Source organism: Castor canadensis, chromosome 8 (genome assembly GCF_047511655.1).
Source record: "Castor canadensis chromosome 8, mCasCan1.hap1v2, whole genome shotgun sequence".
In the NCBI taxonomy this organism is placed as follows: domain Eukaryota; kingdom Metazoa; phylum Chordata; class Mammalia; order Rodentia; family Castoridae; genus Castor; species Castor canadensis.
Window position 1 is genome coordinate 124,729,071 of NC_133393.1, and position 19,191 is coordinate 124,748,261.

General features: G+C 34.3%; 1 protein-coding gene across 4 annotated transcripts in view; it reads right to left on the reverse strand.

Annotated features, from left to right (window-relative positions):
- Positions 1-19,191, reverse strand: part of Mgat4c (MGAT4 family member C) — a 799,502-nt gene that overhangs the window by 279,366 nt on the left and 500,945 nt on the right. The window lies entirely within an intron of this gene.

Genomic DNA, 19,191 nt, shown 5'->3' on the forward strand with positions numbered 1-19,191 from the left:
TGGGTGCTGGGAAGTAAAAGAATTATTTCTGTTCAAGAGCCATGGACAGACATTTCATAAATAAAGCTCTGTATAATTGGAGAAATATTTCTACATAAAAATATTCAGAACTATTTATTTTTGCTATATAGGTTTACCTATTTATAGTTTGCTATTTTGCTCATTACTGAATTTTCTGTTGGAACCCATGTTACTAGTTTACATATTTGGAAAGTCTGTCTTTTGGATGAGATGGCCTTTTGTCAGTGTGGAATGACTTTAAAAAATCTTTGTTGACAGTTCTAACTATGGAGTTAATTTTGTCAGATAGTATCACAGGCCACTCCATTCTTGTTTTGGATTATATTTGCAAAACTCACTTTTTTCCATCTTACTTTACACTTTTTTAGATATGTGTGTGTATGTTGTAATGAGCATATGGTGAGGCATTCTTTGTTTAATCATGCACAGTCTTGGTTTTTAATCAGAGTATTTAATCCATTTACAGTTAACCCAATTATTGACATGGTTGTTCTCATGTCCACCTTCTTGCTATTTATTTTTTGTTTGTCCTATAAATTGTAAGATTTGTCTGTTTCCTACCTTCTTTGGCATAAGTACATTTTTTTGTTATTTCATTTCTCTAGTCTACTTGATTTTTTTGTCATTCTCTAACTCTTCTTAGTAGTTTCTATAAAAATTACACTGTACCTACTGTATATATCAACATAATCTACCATGAGAACTATTTTATACATAATTTAAGGACATTTTGTGGATCTATTTCTAGTTTCACATTAGTCTTTTCTCTAAGTATTTATAAATGTATATATTCACATATTAATATATGTAGCCACTTGGGGTCTTTATGTACATAGATAGACAGACAGACATGTTTATATATACAGATACAGATTTATATGTTTGTTTCTCTATGTACCACACAATATATTTTAATTTCACATAGTCAATTACTTTTAAAAAAAATTTAAATCATTTGTCAAAATCTTTTACCTTTTCCATATACTGACTCATTTATCTTTTATATAAATTCTGATTTCTATATGGTATCATTATTGTTTAGGTATCAAACTTGATTTAGCATTCATATAATGCTAGACTGCCTATAGCACATTCTATGAGCTTCTCTTCCATAAGAAGATATATTATGCCATTTTGAATGATATTTGATGTTCACTTTTTTTTTCTTTGAGACAAGTTATCAGGCTGGCTTCAAACTCACAATCCTCCTGCTTAGGTCTGGGATTACAGGAATGTGACTCCACACATGGCACTTAATGGACAATTATTAATGGAATTTGAATTGCATTTCAATAATTATTTTCTCCTGCACTGTTTAATGATGGTAGTTGAATTTTTATGAAAGTATGAGGCCAGAATCATCATTCGTTGCTACATAATGTGTTCTTTTCTTCTGCCTAGTTTTAAAATGTCTTTTATGTTTAGCTTTCAGCAGTTTGATATGCTATGATTACATGTGGCTTTTTATCTTGCATGAGGTTCATTGTGATTCTTTTGTTTTTTGTTTTTGTTTTTGTTTTATTTTGTTTTTGTGGTACTGGGGTTTGAATTCTGGGATTTATAAGGTAGGCATTCTATCACTTGAGCTATGGCCCCATCCCTTTTTATTATTTTAGTTATTTCTCTAATATGATCTCTTGTCTCTTGCCCAGGCCAGTTTGGACCACAATCTTCCTACTTACACCTCCCATGTAGCTGGGATGACAGGTGAATGCCACCATGCCCAGTTTTTTTGTTGAGATGGGGGTCTCACTAACTTTTTCCCAGGCTGGCCTCAAAACGTGATCTTCCTGATTTCCTCCTCCTCAGTAGCTGGGATTATAGGCTTGATCCACAAATACCCAGCATTGTTGTAGTTCTTAATCTGTAGGTTCATATTTTTTTCTTCAACTGAAAATGATGTTTATCCATGATCAGTGATTCTCACCTGAATTATGATAATTTATCTAAACAATATATTTACTTTATGATGGTGCAAAAGTGATGATGGAAAAGCACTATGCATTTAGCATCAATTGTACTTCATTTTTGAATTCTGATCTGCCAAGTTAACGCGTACAATGTGGTTCTTTCCCTATGCTGGGTGGTGGCAGTGAGTCACAGATCCCAGTTAGTCATTTGATTATGACTGCAACTAATCAGTAACCCTAATTGTGTACTGTGTTGCTCAGTTATGACATTCAGTAGGTTAGGTTTAATAGATGTACTTTCAATTTATGATATCTTCAATTTGTGGTGGGATTATCAGGATGTAATCCCACTCTAAATCAAGGAGCATCTATATTTATTCATTCTTTTCAAACAGTTACTCTTTCCCTTTTGGGATCCCAATGAAATACATATTAGACTTCTTGGTATTTTCCAGATTCCTGACACTTCTGTTTTATTTAAATTTTTTTTTACTTTATGCATATTTCAATGTTTTATGTTTTTTAAGTCTTTGACATAATGAATAATTTGTTCTACAGCATCCTTCCTTTTGTTAAGGCCAGTTAGGGCTTTTCATTACTATTTTTGAATACTGTAGTTTTCAATTCTGGAATTTTTATTTTTTTCTTTTTAATGTAGTTATCATTATTTTAGTGAGGTTGCCTTTTATTAATTCACATTTAATATTCTACATCCTCAGTTACAATAGCAAAAGAAATATTTAAACAGCTAATTCTGACATACTTCTCATGTGTTTCTAGTAATACTTTTCTTCCATTGGCTATGGGTCACTTTTTTATTTGTTCAGATATGTAATAAATATTTATTCTACATTGTGAATTGTATTGTTGAAAATCTGATTCTTTTTTGTATCGTCTTTTGTGATACTGAGTTTTGTTCTGGCAATAACAAATTTACTGATCTATTTCCAGGATATATCTAGTCTTATTTTTTGGCTTTATTTTAGGAATGTGATTCTAGAGTAATCTTCATTCCAGTATGTAGCAGTCGTATTGCAAAGCCTGCTCTACATTGTCTATCTGTCCTATAGAAAAACCTCTCCTAGAGTATTCAGCAAAACAAACTGGCTTGTTAGAACTGGTGTGACTTTCAGCCTGGGAAACTGACAATCAAAAAATACTGACAATCAGTATTTTTTCTAGGCAAAGACATGCAGAATCTCACCTTAGGTGTGTGTAGCTCAATTTTTGGCAAAGCTATAGAAGTAATCCCATGCAAACTCCTAGAGCTCTTTCTCCTCATATCCTGCATCACTTATTCCAACTACCTAACTATTGTCAAACTCCTATCTCTGTCTCCTCTGCATAGTGAAGCTACCTGACTTTCCTTGGGTTAACACCTGTCTTCCTGTTTCACGAGCACGAAAGTTCCTCCAGACAGAAAACTGATGCAAGTGGCTATTAAACTGCCTGTGTAACAAATGTGAGGCCCTGAGTTCAAACTCAAATATTGCCAGAAAACTGATGCAATCATGCAGTTCATCTCCTTTATCTCTCATAGCCCTGTGCTATCTTTTACTCAAATTCTAAACACTATTGCTTTACCTGTTTTGTCTGCTTTGATAGCAGTGAATAAGAGAAATTACATATTTATCTTATTATATTATGCTATCTGTAAGTATGCCTATATACTATAATATATGTATACTTTCATATGATATTATATGTATATGTAAATCCCATTATCCATTTATTCTTCCTATGCTAAAATGCTACGTGAATTGGGAAGATTTTTAAAAATCTACCTTCTATAAGAATGAGAAAGAATACAGAAGGAAAAAAAGACTTAAAAAATCTCTACGCAATGTAACATGCTTAGTTTTTTTAAACTATTATGTTTTTATTAGTATGATTAAATTAATAAATTAAAATAAAAATAGGAACTCATAGAATTTAACATTGTATGCTAACCCTATTATTACCATAGGTATTGTGTTGTTTGTTGGTTGGTCTTACACTTTCAAAACTCTGAGATACAAATGCATTCTGTTTTCAACTATCTGCCAAGACCATAAATAGCTGAGTTTTAAAATGACACTGAGCTACATCTCTATTTGTCTGAATAAATGTCTGTATGTGATATGTTTATAACTGTAGCAACACTCCTTTTCTTCGCTCTGACAGTTCTGTAGAGATACAGTATATCACTACATGGAATTCAAAGCATGTTCGACATTTTGTTCTAAGGCACTGCTACTTTAAAATGTTTGCAATTTGATCCTCTGCTACATTTATTGAATCTACTATAACCAGCAGCACATTTCACAGTAAACTTTACATAGCTGAATGAAAGATAGATACAAAGTTTTCTGAAGAATTAAGTGGGCTCAAACATAAATGTATTTGTGCCACTGGTGCTAAAAACAGTGAGTAAAAAACCAAAATGTTGCTGTGAATAAAATAAAATGCAAAGCATAAATAAATATATATATATATATATATTTATTTATTTATTTATTTATTTATTTATTTTGGCATCCTGTGTCTCCTCATCCCTCCCAACTCACAAAGAAAAGCATAAATATATTTATCAGAGTTGGAACTTTTAACAATTTTATGCTTTGTCTCATTTAAAATACATACCTCTACATATAACTGCCCCCTTGAACAATGTGAGAGTTTAAGGACACTGACATGGAATATCTGTATATAACTTTTTTTTGTTAATCAGATTATCTGAGATAATCTGACCACAATGAAACACACAGGAAAGCCTAAGTTTCCAAAAACCCCTTCAAGGGCATGTCCCCAGTGACCTAGCTTCTTTCCTTTTAGGCTCCACATTTTAAAGATTCGGCCACTGTTCTACTGTGCAAAGCTGAAGACCAACCCTTTAACACATGAGGCTGTGGGGGACATTCTAAATCCAAACCACAACACTTTGGATTTCCCAAAAACTTTACTGATGACCTAAATATTGGTAGCTGGAAGCCTTGATGACAATATAAATACTTATTTCAACAACATGTATCTGTGCTATAAGTATCATATATGGAGAAGAATATGTGAGAATCCCAAGAGCTCATCTCTTTTCCATAATAAATGATTTACTGGAGAGACAAACCCTTTATATTTCCTACTGCATTTAAAATGGAAAGTTGCAATTCTTGAAACTCATTCCAATAGCAATAGAAGGTGGCTAAGAATAACAGTATGCACTGCAGCTAATTTTATGCGGTTATAATTTAATACCACATCTGTATGTTTACAATTTTCTAGATCACAAATGGTTCTCTGTGCATTCTGTGTTGTGTATAAATTGTGCTACATTTTAACTTTTGTAGTAGATTTGTATATATTTTATGGTAGTAAATAATAAAATAGTATTTTTGTTATGCATTTTATGTACCCATTATGTATCTAACTTTGTCATAATTTTTTTTCAATACTTCTAGACTGTTGTGGTTTATCTTCAAGTTTTTCAAATTGTTCCAAATTTCCACCAAATAAGTTGACATAAAGTGAACCCATGCAGTTATGCTATATGATCCTTCCCTTTACTTCAAGAAGATGAGAAGTGGACTTGAAGTATGGCTTAAGCTATAGGAGCACTTGGCTAGCAAGCACAAAGTCTTAAGTTCAAACCCCAGTATCTTCAAAGAGAGAGAGAGAGAAGATAAAAAATAATTAACATTGTTCTTGCAAGTCATCTCTAGAGGTGCCTCTTCTAGTAATTGTGATTTCATCAATTTGTAAAATCTAGTCTAGTAAATTTCTATATATTAGAGACTGAAGCTTAAAGTAGCATTAGAAAACTAGCTAAAAATCATACCCAGGAAGCAAATTCCATTTCCCAGGGGAAACAATTGCATATTTTCCCATTATACCACATGCTTATCACCACTTAATTATATTAAAAACCCTCTTATTATTAAGCAAATTGATTAATTAAAAAGAAACAGTGGAACAAAACAAGACACAATGAAAACTCATATATCCAGGTATTAAAAATATGTCTGGTTCAGAAGCCATGTAAGTGTTTATTGCCATTTCTTTTCATTTACAGTTTACAACTAAGGCTTTTTCCTTTGAGGGCAGACTGATAATGAGAGTTCCACGCTGTCTTTTTCACTTATCACCATGAATATGCTGTGACTTTTAATTTGTCATGGTAGGAAAAAATTAATTCAGAAAATCCTCAATGCCCATACCATGAAGACATTCATTATTTTTCTTGTGAGTTTCACCTAATAAAATCATATTAATTTTAGAAACTGGACTTGAGACTTTTCTAAACATTACACTAAAATTTCTTGGAAACAAAAGTGTATTCCTTTGATGGACAACTCTTCTTAGTCTGTATAATACCCATCACAATTCAGAATTGCCATATCAAGAGCTTCTTGGAAGAACAAATTTTAGAAGTAACCCATTTGTATCTCAGTAGGCAATAAATCAAGTGAAAGAAGAGAAATGTATAACTTTCTAGATGCTAGACTCTGAGAAAAAGTGTTTGGACTCCTAGAGACATTAGCCACTATGTTTTGTCATTGGAATGAAGGATAGTAAGTTAAAGAGTCAATAGTATAAAGACCTAGTAGGAGAGCTTCTGATACACATATTCACTGCATGTTTACCATGTTAACTTTAAAGTTATAAGGGTAGGCATCTTGGCTGTGTATTCATCACTGTATCTCTTGTGTGTAGCATCAAAAGTTGCAAGCAATAAAATAATAGATGTATATTTCCTGAAGAAAAGGTATGGTCAAGTCTTGATAACTGAAGTGGAAATGATGAAAATAAACACGTTTGTACATGACGCAAAGTAAAAACTGATGCATTGATTCTGAAAAACATAATTTTATAATATGTGCCTCTAGTCTTAAAAATTAATATGCCCCAAATTCTTTACAGATGTGTGCAATTATTTATATCAAGATGGTTTCTACAGTTATATTTATGTGAGTAAAAATTGCAAATTGCTAGCTATCTAATAGAGGATTGGATAAATAAACATAACATCTATATTATGGACTATTATGCATACACTTAAACCCTGCACTAATACTATTAAATGATGTAGAAATACTAGAAATAGAAGACTGAATTGAATATCTGTAAAATCACTTTTATTCTAAAACACATTCACATATAAAAAGTAAACACATTGAAAAGAACTTATTTTGGAGAGATGAGGTCTTTGGAGATGTTATTCTTCTTATTTCTCCCTTTTTTTTTATAGGACCATACTGTTTACAGTTTGGGGCAAAAATGGTTTTAGGATGCTTTTCATTTTATCCCTGTACCAATTTTTCTTCATTAAAATATAAGCAGAAAACTAATCTTGATTATTATATTTAGTGAGCTGTAGAGGGGCTGTGAAGTTTTGTACACTTTAAAATGCTAGTCTAGCATGACTTTTGCTTAAATCTGAGGGTTTCATATGTGATTAAATGTTATCAATAAAAAGCACATTACAGATGCCATAATTAAACCTCCATCTTCAGCAGTAAGTGGCCAGGCAATGTTTGCATATTAAGCTTTCCATGAAAATGTATTTCAAAATTGGCATGTACTTGTATTCATTTGAGAAACAGGAACTAGAATGTGGAAAATAATACAGCTAATAGGCTAATATTCTTCATTCTAATAACCATTTGTATTTTAAAATTTGGCAGTAAAGTGAATATTTACGAGGTAAAAAACTTCTACAATTGACTATTCATGACAATTTGACTATACTTTTTAACTAGAGAATGAGTTTTTTCAAAGTCACAATTATAGAAAATTTTTTAAAATGTAAGAATATTTCCTTTTACATTATTTAATATTAAAGTTTTATTTTGCATTATTATGACACTCTTGGGCTATTACATTGAGTGAGTTACTTTTTTGAGTATGTAGCTGGTCTGTGTAAAACAGTGTCCTTTGCACTTTCTCTGGGAACATAAGACCAGAAAATGAAATGTGGGCTTCAAATCCCACCTATAAACTCTGTTGGGGAGCCTATGTTGTCTTTTTTCCTTAGGAAGAGCTAAGGCAGGTCATAGTTTAGACAACTGGGTTACTAAATGGACGAATTTGGAGTCTATAACTCACTTTCTCAGTAAGCGCTGACCAGAAGAAAAACACAACCAGATACATCCACCCTTGACTTGACTTTACACAAAAAATGGCAAAGAGACTTTGAAATTACTTATAGCAGCAAATAGCATTCATTTTACTAATACAGAAACCATGCCTTGCAGTGAGATGCAAATGTAACAAAAATTAGAGCATACCATTAGCTTAGCAGTGGGGCAACAGAAAAAAAATGGATAAAATAGGTTGGTCTATTGATTACTACTGTGAAAAATAACCTTAAGCTACGCAAAGTGGTGCATGACTATAATCCCAGCACTTAGGAAATTTAGGCAAGAAGACTGAAGTTTTACCAGCAGCCTGGACTACAAAGATAGCTCCAGAGATACATAACAAGACCCTATCTCAAAAAATAAAAAATTACAAAAGAACACCTGCAATAGATTGGAAGTCTGATCAAAGTGTAGTGAGATTGTAATCCTAGAAGTGCTTGGAAAATAGATATCAATAGTGTGTGTTACTGTTATTGATGGTTTTAACAAAGCATTACAATGCAGAAATGATCTCAGAAAATAATTGGCAAGTTTAAAGTAGAAATGAAAAGGAATGGTGAAATTCAGAAAAAGAGGTGTGTAAGAGATGGGATTTAAAAGGCTTTGAAAAATGAAGACCCAGAGTAATGTCTCAGCTGAACAAAGTGATTCAAACTTGTGCTAAAGTCACAAGAAAGGTATGCCCTGCCCACTCAGACTTGATAGACTCGTGATTATTTGACTTGAATTTGAGATAAAGGTACACGATGCAGCAAGGTAGCAAAGGAATGAAAGAAACATTTGAGAACAATGTGTAGTGATTCTAGCGAGTTTCACTTCACACTGACTGCAAAAAGTTTGCCAAGTTCCTATGAATTTTATTACCAAACACCCCAGATCTTGATTAAAAGTTTTCTATTCTACAATCCTTAAAAGAATTTAGGCATAAGCATACATATAAAATGGGTTAAGTTGGACAGCCAAGGAATACATATTTTTAATGCCTTCTTTAGATATGACCATGGAGGATAATAAGGAACAACATTCAATTAAACTGAGCTTCCTGACAATGGAATTCCTCCCAGGAAATATAATAGAGAATTTGTCTGTCAATGCTTTAGATTACTGACTTCTGTGTGTCTTCTGTTGTTTCCAAATGAAAGTTGTAAATCAGTTATTTTTGTATGTGTTAAGATATACATATAAAGAATCAGAAAATAGAATATGTGGATTTCTAATCTGCAGGTCTCAGAACAATTAATATATTTCCATGGGTGGCCTAGTGAAGATAACTGTCAGCATCCAAACATTACAGAACATAAACTCAACACAGTCACGGGGTAGAATTTTGGGTTGTCTCATTGGGGACATACAGGATATGAGACTTATGATAAAAGTAATATTGGGTGACTAGAATTGTACACTGTAATTGAGACCCTGCTAAATACTTAATAGATCGTTTCCATTTCCTTCTGGACTCACAGCTAAAACTGGTTTTTCATCCCTGTTTCATCCCTATTTCAACAAGATTGTGATAATATAACCAGCCTGCAGTTATAAAATCCTCTCCCTGATACTTCACACTCACTTCTTTTAGGTACAGATGAAAGCATTTGAAGATGGAAGAAACCTGTTGTCACTACTTGTTAGCAAACCATTTAGGAGGGAACATGTAATACATCTTTATTCACTTGCAGCCACTGAGACTTCTGGATATGTTTGTTATTGCAGAGAGCATTAATAACTCTGGCTAATATAGATGAAAAAAATTATAATGTGTCAGGTGCCAGCCGCTCACCCTTCTTATCCTAGCTACTTGGGAGACAGCAATTGGGAAGATTATGGTTCAAAGCCAGCTTGGGAAAATAGTTCCTGAGATTCTAGCTCAAAAATATCCAACATGAAAAGGGCTGGCAGCATGACTTAAGTGCTAGAGTGCCTAACTTGCAAGTATGAGGGCCTAAATTCAAAATTCTGGTACTGACAAAAATAATAATTATTAATATTATAATTAACTAATAATTACAATAAATAAAAATTCAACTATTATTTTAAGAAAATATATATCACATTTAACTATACATATAATAATTATTTCAACTTGTAAAGAGCTTGACTTTATGTAACTTTTAACAAAAATAACACCATTCATAATTTTTTGCCATGTCTATTATTTAAAGAATAAGAAAATAATTCCTCTACTCTGTTTTCAGTGAAGAGATCTGACAAACACTGTGTTTCTCTGGGCTATTTTTCCCATAACTCAAGGACACAGAACAACAAGTGGACTTTAGGGATGTGAGTACAGTTTACTGTCAAGAAATAATTAATGATAACTTCTGGAGAAGTTGTCATAAGTAATATGATGCCTTTAAATTAATAACAGTTTATATTGACCATAATGTTTTCCACAAGCACTGCTGTTCCTACTTGACTTTAATTGGTGTAATTGATAACATGTAGAGCTTAGAGACCCATTTTAATCATGCAGGTACAACTTTCATGACAGAAGAAAGTAAAATAGCTGCCACGAGTTATCCATGGTTAGTGAGGACCCAGAATAGTAAGAAAAATGTCTATTTTTTCTAACTTGGAACTTCAGAACTTTTAGATCATAACTGGCAATTTAGTATTGAGTTTAAAGCATTAGTCCTAGAGATTCCAAGATGGCAGCTAGAGGGAGGAGGCAGAAAGCATGCCTCCTAAAGTAAAATCTTGGAGAGATGCTGGAGATATACCTTACAGGCAAAACCACTGAGAAGAGGCAAACTTTTGACCCCTTCACACCTCCAGCCTTCGCAGAGTATCTCTACTTCACATTAAAGGGAGAAACCAGGAAAGTCCCTGGACCACCAGACACCAGTGCCCAGAAGGCTTGGGAAGATGAAGACCACAAGGTGAGCTAAGTGGTATGCAGTACTCCCACAGACAACCCTGGGCCAGATCAGCATAGCCCCCTGGACAAACCAACCCCAACCCAGGGAAGAAAAGAGAAACTGAGTAATTAGCAATAACAACAATAAAGACACATAGCAAAGAGGGTGAGGTGCCGGAGTGCCAAAGTGCAGGGGAGGGGAATCCCTACAGAACTGTAAATAAACAAGTGGGCCAGAGAATGCAGGAACAGTGGCACATGCCCAGCAACCAGGAGCAGGAAAGCTTGTAAAAGTGGTGGAGGGAGGAAAACTCCACAGAAGAAGGGAGAAGGCCACTTCCCATGTGAGCTGTAAATAAACACACTGGCCTGAGAAAGTCAGTGCAGTATCACCTCCCCCATTGTGCTTGGAAAGGGGAAAGCTTGTAGCAGCAGCTCAAAACCAGGAGAACTCTGAGTAAACAAAGACTGCGGGGCCATGTGAGTGTTAAGCTCACTCCTGAGATCTGCATAAAAAAAGGCTCCAGTAACAGCAGGCTGACAGCAGTAGGCAGGCAAGCCACAGCCGCAGATACCACTCACAGAACTGTCTCCAGACTCTTTTTTTTCCTCTCCCTACCTTTGATAAGACAACAACCGAACTACACCTGCATGATGAAAAACTTACTGAAACTGTATTGCATTTGAACTTGGGACACTTTGTGGGTTTTTTTTTTTGTTTGTTTTGTGTGGTTTTGTTTTATTTTCCCCTTCGATGAGACAATTACACAACAACATCTTCAGGATTGGAGACTGAGGGATGAACACCAAAATTATTAAGACTGAAACTTTCTTGCATTTGAACTTGGAGATTTAAAAAAAAATTTTTATATATTTTTTTCATTTATTTATTTTTTATTTTTATTTATATATTTTTTTAATTTTTAATTTTCAATCCTCTCTCTATCTCTCTAATGCCTTTTCAGCTTACATTTGATTAGTACACTCTCTCTCCCTGTTTATATCTTTGAAACTTTGTTTCTTTGTTTTGTTTTTTTCTATTTGTTTATTTATTTTTCCCTTTTACTTTAACTTCTGTGCTTTCCATCTTCTGTCACCCTTTCATTCCAAATATCATTAGTGCTATTATTACAAGCCATAAAATACTTAATTGCACACAGTACAGGGACAATAACAACACCAAGAGCAATGATGGGAAGACAGAAAAAACAGGGAAACCAGTTTTTCCACAGCAAAAAATTAGTACAGGAAGCAGAGGGAAATGAAGAAAACAGATACTCAGATCCAGACTCCAAAAAAATGAAGATTAAACTATGCCAAGGATCCAAAGAAGCTCACAAGTATAATCTAAAAGAAGAAATACTACAGGTACTCAATGGGAATTTTATAGAGATGACACTGGATATGGTCAACCAAAATGTACAGGAGACACTCAAGAAATTCCAAGACAACAAAAATAGAGAATTTGAAAAAGCAAAAGAAGAAATAAAGGAAACCATAGAAGCACTGTAAAACACCAAAGTGAAAGAGAGAACACAATGAATAAACGGATAAATGAACTCAGAACAAAAATAGACAACATTAAAGAGGAAAACTGCCAGGATATGGAAAACCTCAGAAAAAAGAATGAAACAGAATTGAAAAACAAAACAGAAGCTCAATCCAGCAGAATAGAACAGACAGAAGAAAGAATCTCAGAACTCGAAGATGAAATGATAAGTAAAGGAAAAACTGAAGAACTATTAATTAAACAACTCAAGACCTGTGAAAAGAAAATACAAGAACTCACCAACTCTATCAAAAGACCAAACCTGAGAATCATGGGCATCGAAGAAAGGAAGAGGTGCAAGCAAAGGAAATGCATAATATATTCAACATAATAATAACAAAAAATTTCCCAAATCAAGAGAAAGCTATTCCCATACAGATGCAAGAGGCCTCCAGAACACCAAACAGATCAGATCAAAATAGAACTACCCCATGACATATCAAAATTAAAACAAGTTCAGAATGTAGGGAAAGAATATTGAAGGCTGTAAGAGAGAAAAAACAAGTAACATACAATGGTAAACCCATCAAAAACACAGCAGACTTCTCAACAGAAACATTAAAAGCAAGAAGAGCTTGGGGAGAGATCTTCTGAGACTGAATGAAAATAACTTCAACCCCAGAATACTCTACCCAGCAAAACTATCATTCAAAATAGATGGAGCAATAAAAATGTTTCATGGTAAGCAGAAACTAAAACAATATGTGACCACAAAGCCACCACTACAAAAGACTCTTCAAGGGATCCTGCACATAGAAAGTGAAACCCAACATAACCATGAAAAGACAGGCAGCACCAAACCACAGGAAAAGATAAAGAAAGAAAGTAGAGAGTAACCTCAATTTAGGTATACACAATCAAACCTTCAAACAAATAAGAAACTAAATGACAGGAATCACCACATATCTATCAGTACTAACACTTAATGTTAACAGACTTAATTCACCCATCAAAAGGCACCATTTGGTGAAACAGATTAAAAAGGAAGATCCAACAATTTGTTGCTTACAGGAGACCCATCTCACCAACAGAAATAAGCATAAGCTTAAGATGAAATGCTGGAAGATTTACCAAGCCAATGACCCCCGAAAACAGGCAGGAATAGCATACGTATCTCTCACAAAGTAGACTTCAAACCTACATTGATCAAATGAGACAAAGAAGGACATTCCATACTAATAAAAGGGGAAAAAGACCAAAAGGAAATAATAATTATCAACCTGTATCCACCCAATGTCAACGCACCCAGTTTCATCAAACATACCCTGAAAGACCTAAAAGCATATATTAACTCGAACTCAGGGTTGTGGGAGACTTTTACACCCCATTATCATCAATAGATAGGTCATTCAAACAAAAAATCAATATAGAAATACTAGATCTAAAATATACAATAGATCAAATGGACCTACTTGATGTCTACAGAACATTTCATCCAACTTCTACACAATATACATTCTTCTCAGCAGCCCATGGAACCTTCTCCAAAATAGATCATATCCTAGGGCACAAAGCAAGCCTCAGCAAATATAAGGAAATAGAAATTATACCATGCATACTATCTGATCACAGTGCAAAAAACTAGAACTCAACAACAAAAGTAAAGACAAAAAACATGCAAACAGCTGGAAACTGAATAACTTATTACTTAATGAACAATGGGTCATTTATGAAATAAAAGAGGAAATTAAAAGTTCCTGGAAGTCAATGAACATGAGAACAAAACTTACCGGAACCTATGGGACAAGGCAAAGGCAGTCCTGAGAGGAAAGTTTATAGCCATGAGTGCACATATTAAAAAGACTGAAAGATCCCAAATCAATGACCTAATGATACATCTCAAACTCCTAGAAAAACAAGAACAAGCAAATCCCAAAACAAATAGACAGAAATAATAAAAATAAGAGCTGAAATCAATGAAATAGAAGCCAAAAAAAAAAAAACAAAACAAAGAATTACTGAAACAAAAAGTTGGTTCTTTGAAAAAATAAACAAGATTGATAGACCCCTGGCAAACCTAACTAAAATGAGGAGAGAAAAAACTCAAATTAGTAGAATCAGGAATGCAAGATGGGAGGTAACAACAAACACCATGGAAGTCTAGGAAATCATCAGAGACAACTTCGAGAACCTATATGCAAATGAGTTTGAAAATCTTAAAGAAATGGACAAATTTCTAGATACAAATGATCATTCAAAACTGAACCAAGAGGATATTAATCACCTGAATAGATCTATAACACAAAATGAAATTGAAGCAGCAATCAAGATTCTCCCCCCAAAAAAAAGTCCAGGACCTGATGGATTCTCTGCTGAATTCTATCAGACCTTTAAAGAAGAACTGATACTAACCCTCCTTAAACTGTTCCACGAAATAGAAAGGGAAGGAAAACTGCCAAACACATTTTATGAAGCCAGTATTACACTTATCCCAAAACCAGGCAAAGACACCTCCAAAAAGGAGAACTATAGGCCAATCTCCTTAATGAACATTGATGCAAAAATCCTCAACAAAATAATGGCAAACCGAATTCAGCAACACATCAAAAAGATTATTCACCACGACCAAGTAGGTTTCATCCCAGGGTTGCAGGGGTGGTTCAACATACAAAAATCAATAAACGTAATAAACCACATTAACAGAAGCAAAGACAAAAACTACTTGATCATCTCAATAGATGCAGAAAAAGCCTTTGATAAGATCCAACATCATTTCATGATAAAAGCTCTAAGAAAACTAGGAATACAAGGAAAGTTCCTCAACATTATAAAAGCTATATATGACAAACCTACAGCCAGCATTATACTTAACGGAGAAAAATTAAAACCATTCCCTCTAAAATCAGGAACCAGACAAGGATGCCCACTATCTCCACTCCTATTCAACATAGTACTGGAATTCCTAGCCAGAGCAATTAGGCAAGAAGAAGGAATAAAAGGAATACAAATAGGTAAAGAAACTGTCAAAATATCCCTATTTGCAGATGACATGATCCTATACCTTAAAGACCCAAAAAACTCTACTCAGAAGCTTCTAGACATCATCAATAGCTATAGCAAGGTAGCAGGATATAAAATCAACATAGAAAAATCATTAGCATTTCTATACACTAACAATGAGCAAACGGAAAAAGAATGTATGAAAATTCCATTTACAATAGCCTCAAACAAAATCAAATACCTAGGTGTACACCTAACAAAAGATGCGAAAGACCTCTACAAGGAAAACTATACACTTCTGAAGAAAGAGATTGAGGAAGACTATAGAAAGTGGAGAGATCTCCCATGCTCATGGATCAGTAGAATCAACATAGTAAAAATGTCGATACTCCCCAAAGTAATCTACATGTTTAATGCAATTCCCATCAAAATTCCAATGACATTCATTAAAGAGATTGAAAAATCTACTGTTAAATTTATATGGAAACACAAGAGGCCACGAATAGCCAAGGCAATACTCAGTCAAAAGAACAATGCAGGAGGTATCACAATACCTGACTTCAAACTATATTACAAAGCAATAACAATAAAAACAGCATGGTACTGGCACAAAAACAGACATGAAGACCAGTGGAACAGAATAGAGGATCCAGATATGAAGCCACACAACTATAAGCAACTTATCTTTGACAAAGGAGCTAAAAATATACAATGGAGAAATACCAGCTTCTTCAACAAAAACTGCTGGGAAAACTGGTTAGCAGTCTGCAAAAAACTGAAACTAGATCCATGTATATCACCCTATACCAAGATTAACTCAAAATGGATCAAGGATCTTAATATCAGACCACAAATTCTTAAGTTGATACAAGAAAGAGTAGGAAATACTCTGGAGTTAGTAGGTATAGGTAAGAACTTTCTCAATGAAACCCCAGCAGCACAGCAACTAAGAGATAGCATAGATAAATGGGACCTCATAAAACTAAAAAGCTTCTGTTCATCAAAAGAAATGGTCTCTAAACTGAAGAGAACACCCACAGAGTGGGAGAAAATATTTGCCAACTATACATCAGACAAAGGACTGATAACCAGAATATATAGGGAACTTAAAAAACTAAATTCTCCCAAAACTAATGAACCAATAAAGAAATGGGCATGTGAACTAAACAGAACTTTCTCAAAAGAAGAAATTCAAATGGCCAGAAAACACATGAAAAAATGCTCACCATCTCTAGCAATAAAGGAAATGCAAATTAAAACCACACTAAGATTCCACCTCACCCCTGTTAGAATAGCCATCATCAGCAACAACACCAACAACAGGTGTTGGCGAGGATGCGGGGGAAAAAGGAATCCTCTTACACTGTTGGTGGAATGTAGACTAGTACAACCACTCTGGAAAAATTTTGGAGGCTACTTAAACAGCTGGACATTGATCTACCATTTGATCCAGCAATATCACTTTTGGGGATATACCCAAAAGACTGTTACTCCAGAGGCACCTGCACATCCATGTTTATTGCAGCACTATTCACAATAGCCAAGTTATGGAAACAGCCAAGATGCCCCAGCACTGACGAATGGATTAAGAAAATGTGGTATCTATACACAATGGAATTTTATGCAGCCATGAAGAAGAACGAAATGTTATCATTCGCTGGTAAATGGATGGAATTGGAGAACATCATTCTGAGTGAGGTTAGCCTGGCCCAAAAGACCAAAAATCGTATGTTCTCCCTCATATGTGGACATTAGATCAAGGGCAAACACAACAAGGGGATTGGACTATGAGCACATGATAAAAGCGAGAGCACACAAGGGAGGGGTGAGGATAGGTAAGACACCTAAAAAACTAGCTAGCATTTGTTGCCCTTAATGCAGAGAAACTAAAGCAGATATCTTAAAGCAACTGAGGCCAATAGGAAAAGGGGAACAGGTAGTAGAGAAAAGGTTAGATCAAAAAGAATTAACCTAGAAGGTAACACCCACGCACAGGAAATTAATGTGAGTCAACTCCCTGTATAGCTATCCTTATCTCAACCAGTAAAACCCTTGTTCCTTCCTATTATTGCTTATACTCTCTCTACAACAAAATTAGAAATAAGGGCAAAATAGTTTCTGCTGGGTATTGGGGGGGGGGAGAGGGAGGGGGCGGAGTGGGTGGCAAGGGAGGGGGTGGGGGCAGGGGGGAGAAATGAACCAAGCCTTGTATGCACATATGAATAATAAAAGAAAAATAAAAAAAACAAAAAAACAAAAAAAACAAAATTAGAGATAAGGGCAAAATAGTTTCTGCTGGGTTTGAGTGGGGGGAGAGGGAGGGGGCGGAGTGGGTGGTAAGGGAGGGGGTGGAGACAGGGGTGAGAAATGACCCAAGCATTGTACGCACATATGAATGATAATAAAAAAAAATAAAGCATTAGTTCTAATCTCTAAAAAAAATAATGAAAACTAGTTGATGTCTAATTTGACAAAAAGGGAAAATGACAAAATTAGTTGGATACAGGTTAGAGACACAAATAAAGAAAAGGAGAACATTCAAAAATTTTCCAGATGTTACTACAACCTCTGATAAACAAGAAAGACATGTCTTTGAGCTCTGATTGTTTCAATATTTACTTTTTATGACAGACATGTTTTTGAGCTCTGGTTATTTCAATATTTACTTTTTAGTTTGAAATAAAGGCAGAATTATCTTAGATATAAATATGATTTTGCTAATTTCTCAATTTAAATGGGTGGTTCTGTGTGCATGGAGGAGAGGATAAGGGTTGTATGCTGAAAGGAAACACATAATGTGTTTCTAGTTTAATGCTATTTTGTGATAAAACTCTAATCTCCAAAACTTTTTCCTTATAATATGTTGCTTAATTCTAATGGGATAATAAGATGGCTGTTTCAAGAAAACATTGTGCCTTGTTAGCCCTTATCATCATTCTCTGTATATTTGTCCTTTTCTTTCTCTTTTCTTAAATAATAGGAAGGCAAATTCATTTTAACAATAGGAATTCAAGAATTTTCACTTTCTTTTTCTTTTTTTATTACTGTTGTACTGGGGATACCATGCAGCATTTACAAAAGTTCTTACAATATGTCATAGTTGAATTTGTCCCTTCTATCATTCTCTGCTATCACCCTTCCCCTTATTCCTGGAATAGTTTCAATAGGTCTCATCTTTCCATTTTTATACATGAGTACATAATATTTTCACTGCATTCAGCCTCCAACACCCTTTCCTTATATCCTCTCCCTTCCCATTGGTACCAACCCTCCCGATTGAATCTGTTTTTCCTTCCTGTTCTTCATTTTTGTATTTAAAAAAAAAAGACATTTTTGTTTGCTTAAGATAATTATAGGGGGTGTTGTGAAATCTCCAGGTATATTTATTTGTATTATAACTCAAATTGGTTCCTCCACTCTGTTTTTCTCCTTTCGTCCTTAGTCCCCTTCTTATGGTGATTTCAACAAGTTTAAAAATTCTATGAGTTTTTTGCCTTTCTTTGGCAATGAAGACTGGGTACTCTGAGTTCTGGGAAATTTCTTATTCAAAGGAAATGCATAAATATATATATTTATGTATTGTTTATACATACATTTATGTATGTATACATGCATTTACATATGTATAAACAAGTGCTCCAGGACATAGAGGAGTGCCTGGCTCATAGTACTTCAGAGATTTTAAAAAACAATCACCATAGAGTCCAACTCCATGTTTGACTTTCATGGAAGCTCTTTCACTTACTAATCATTAGCTAGAAAGCAGGGCTATTTTCCCTTTATCTCCTTTCCTATCTCTCCCCT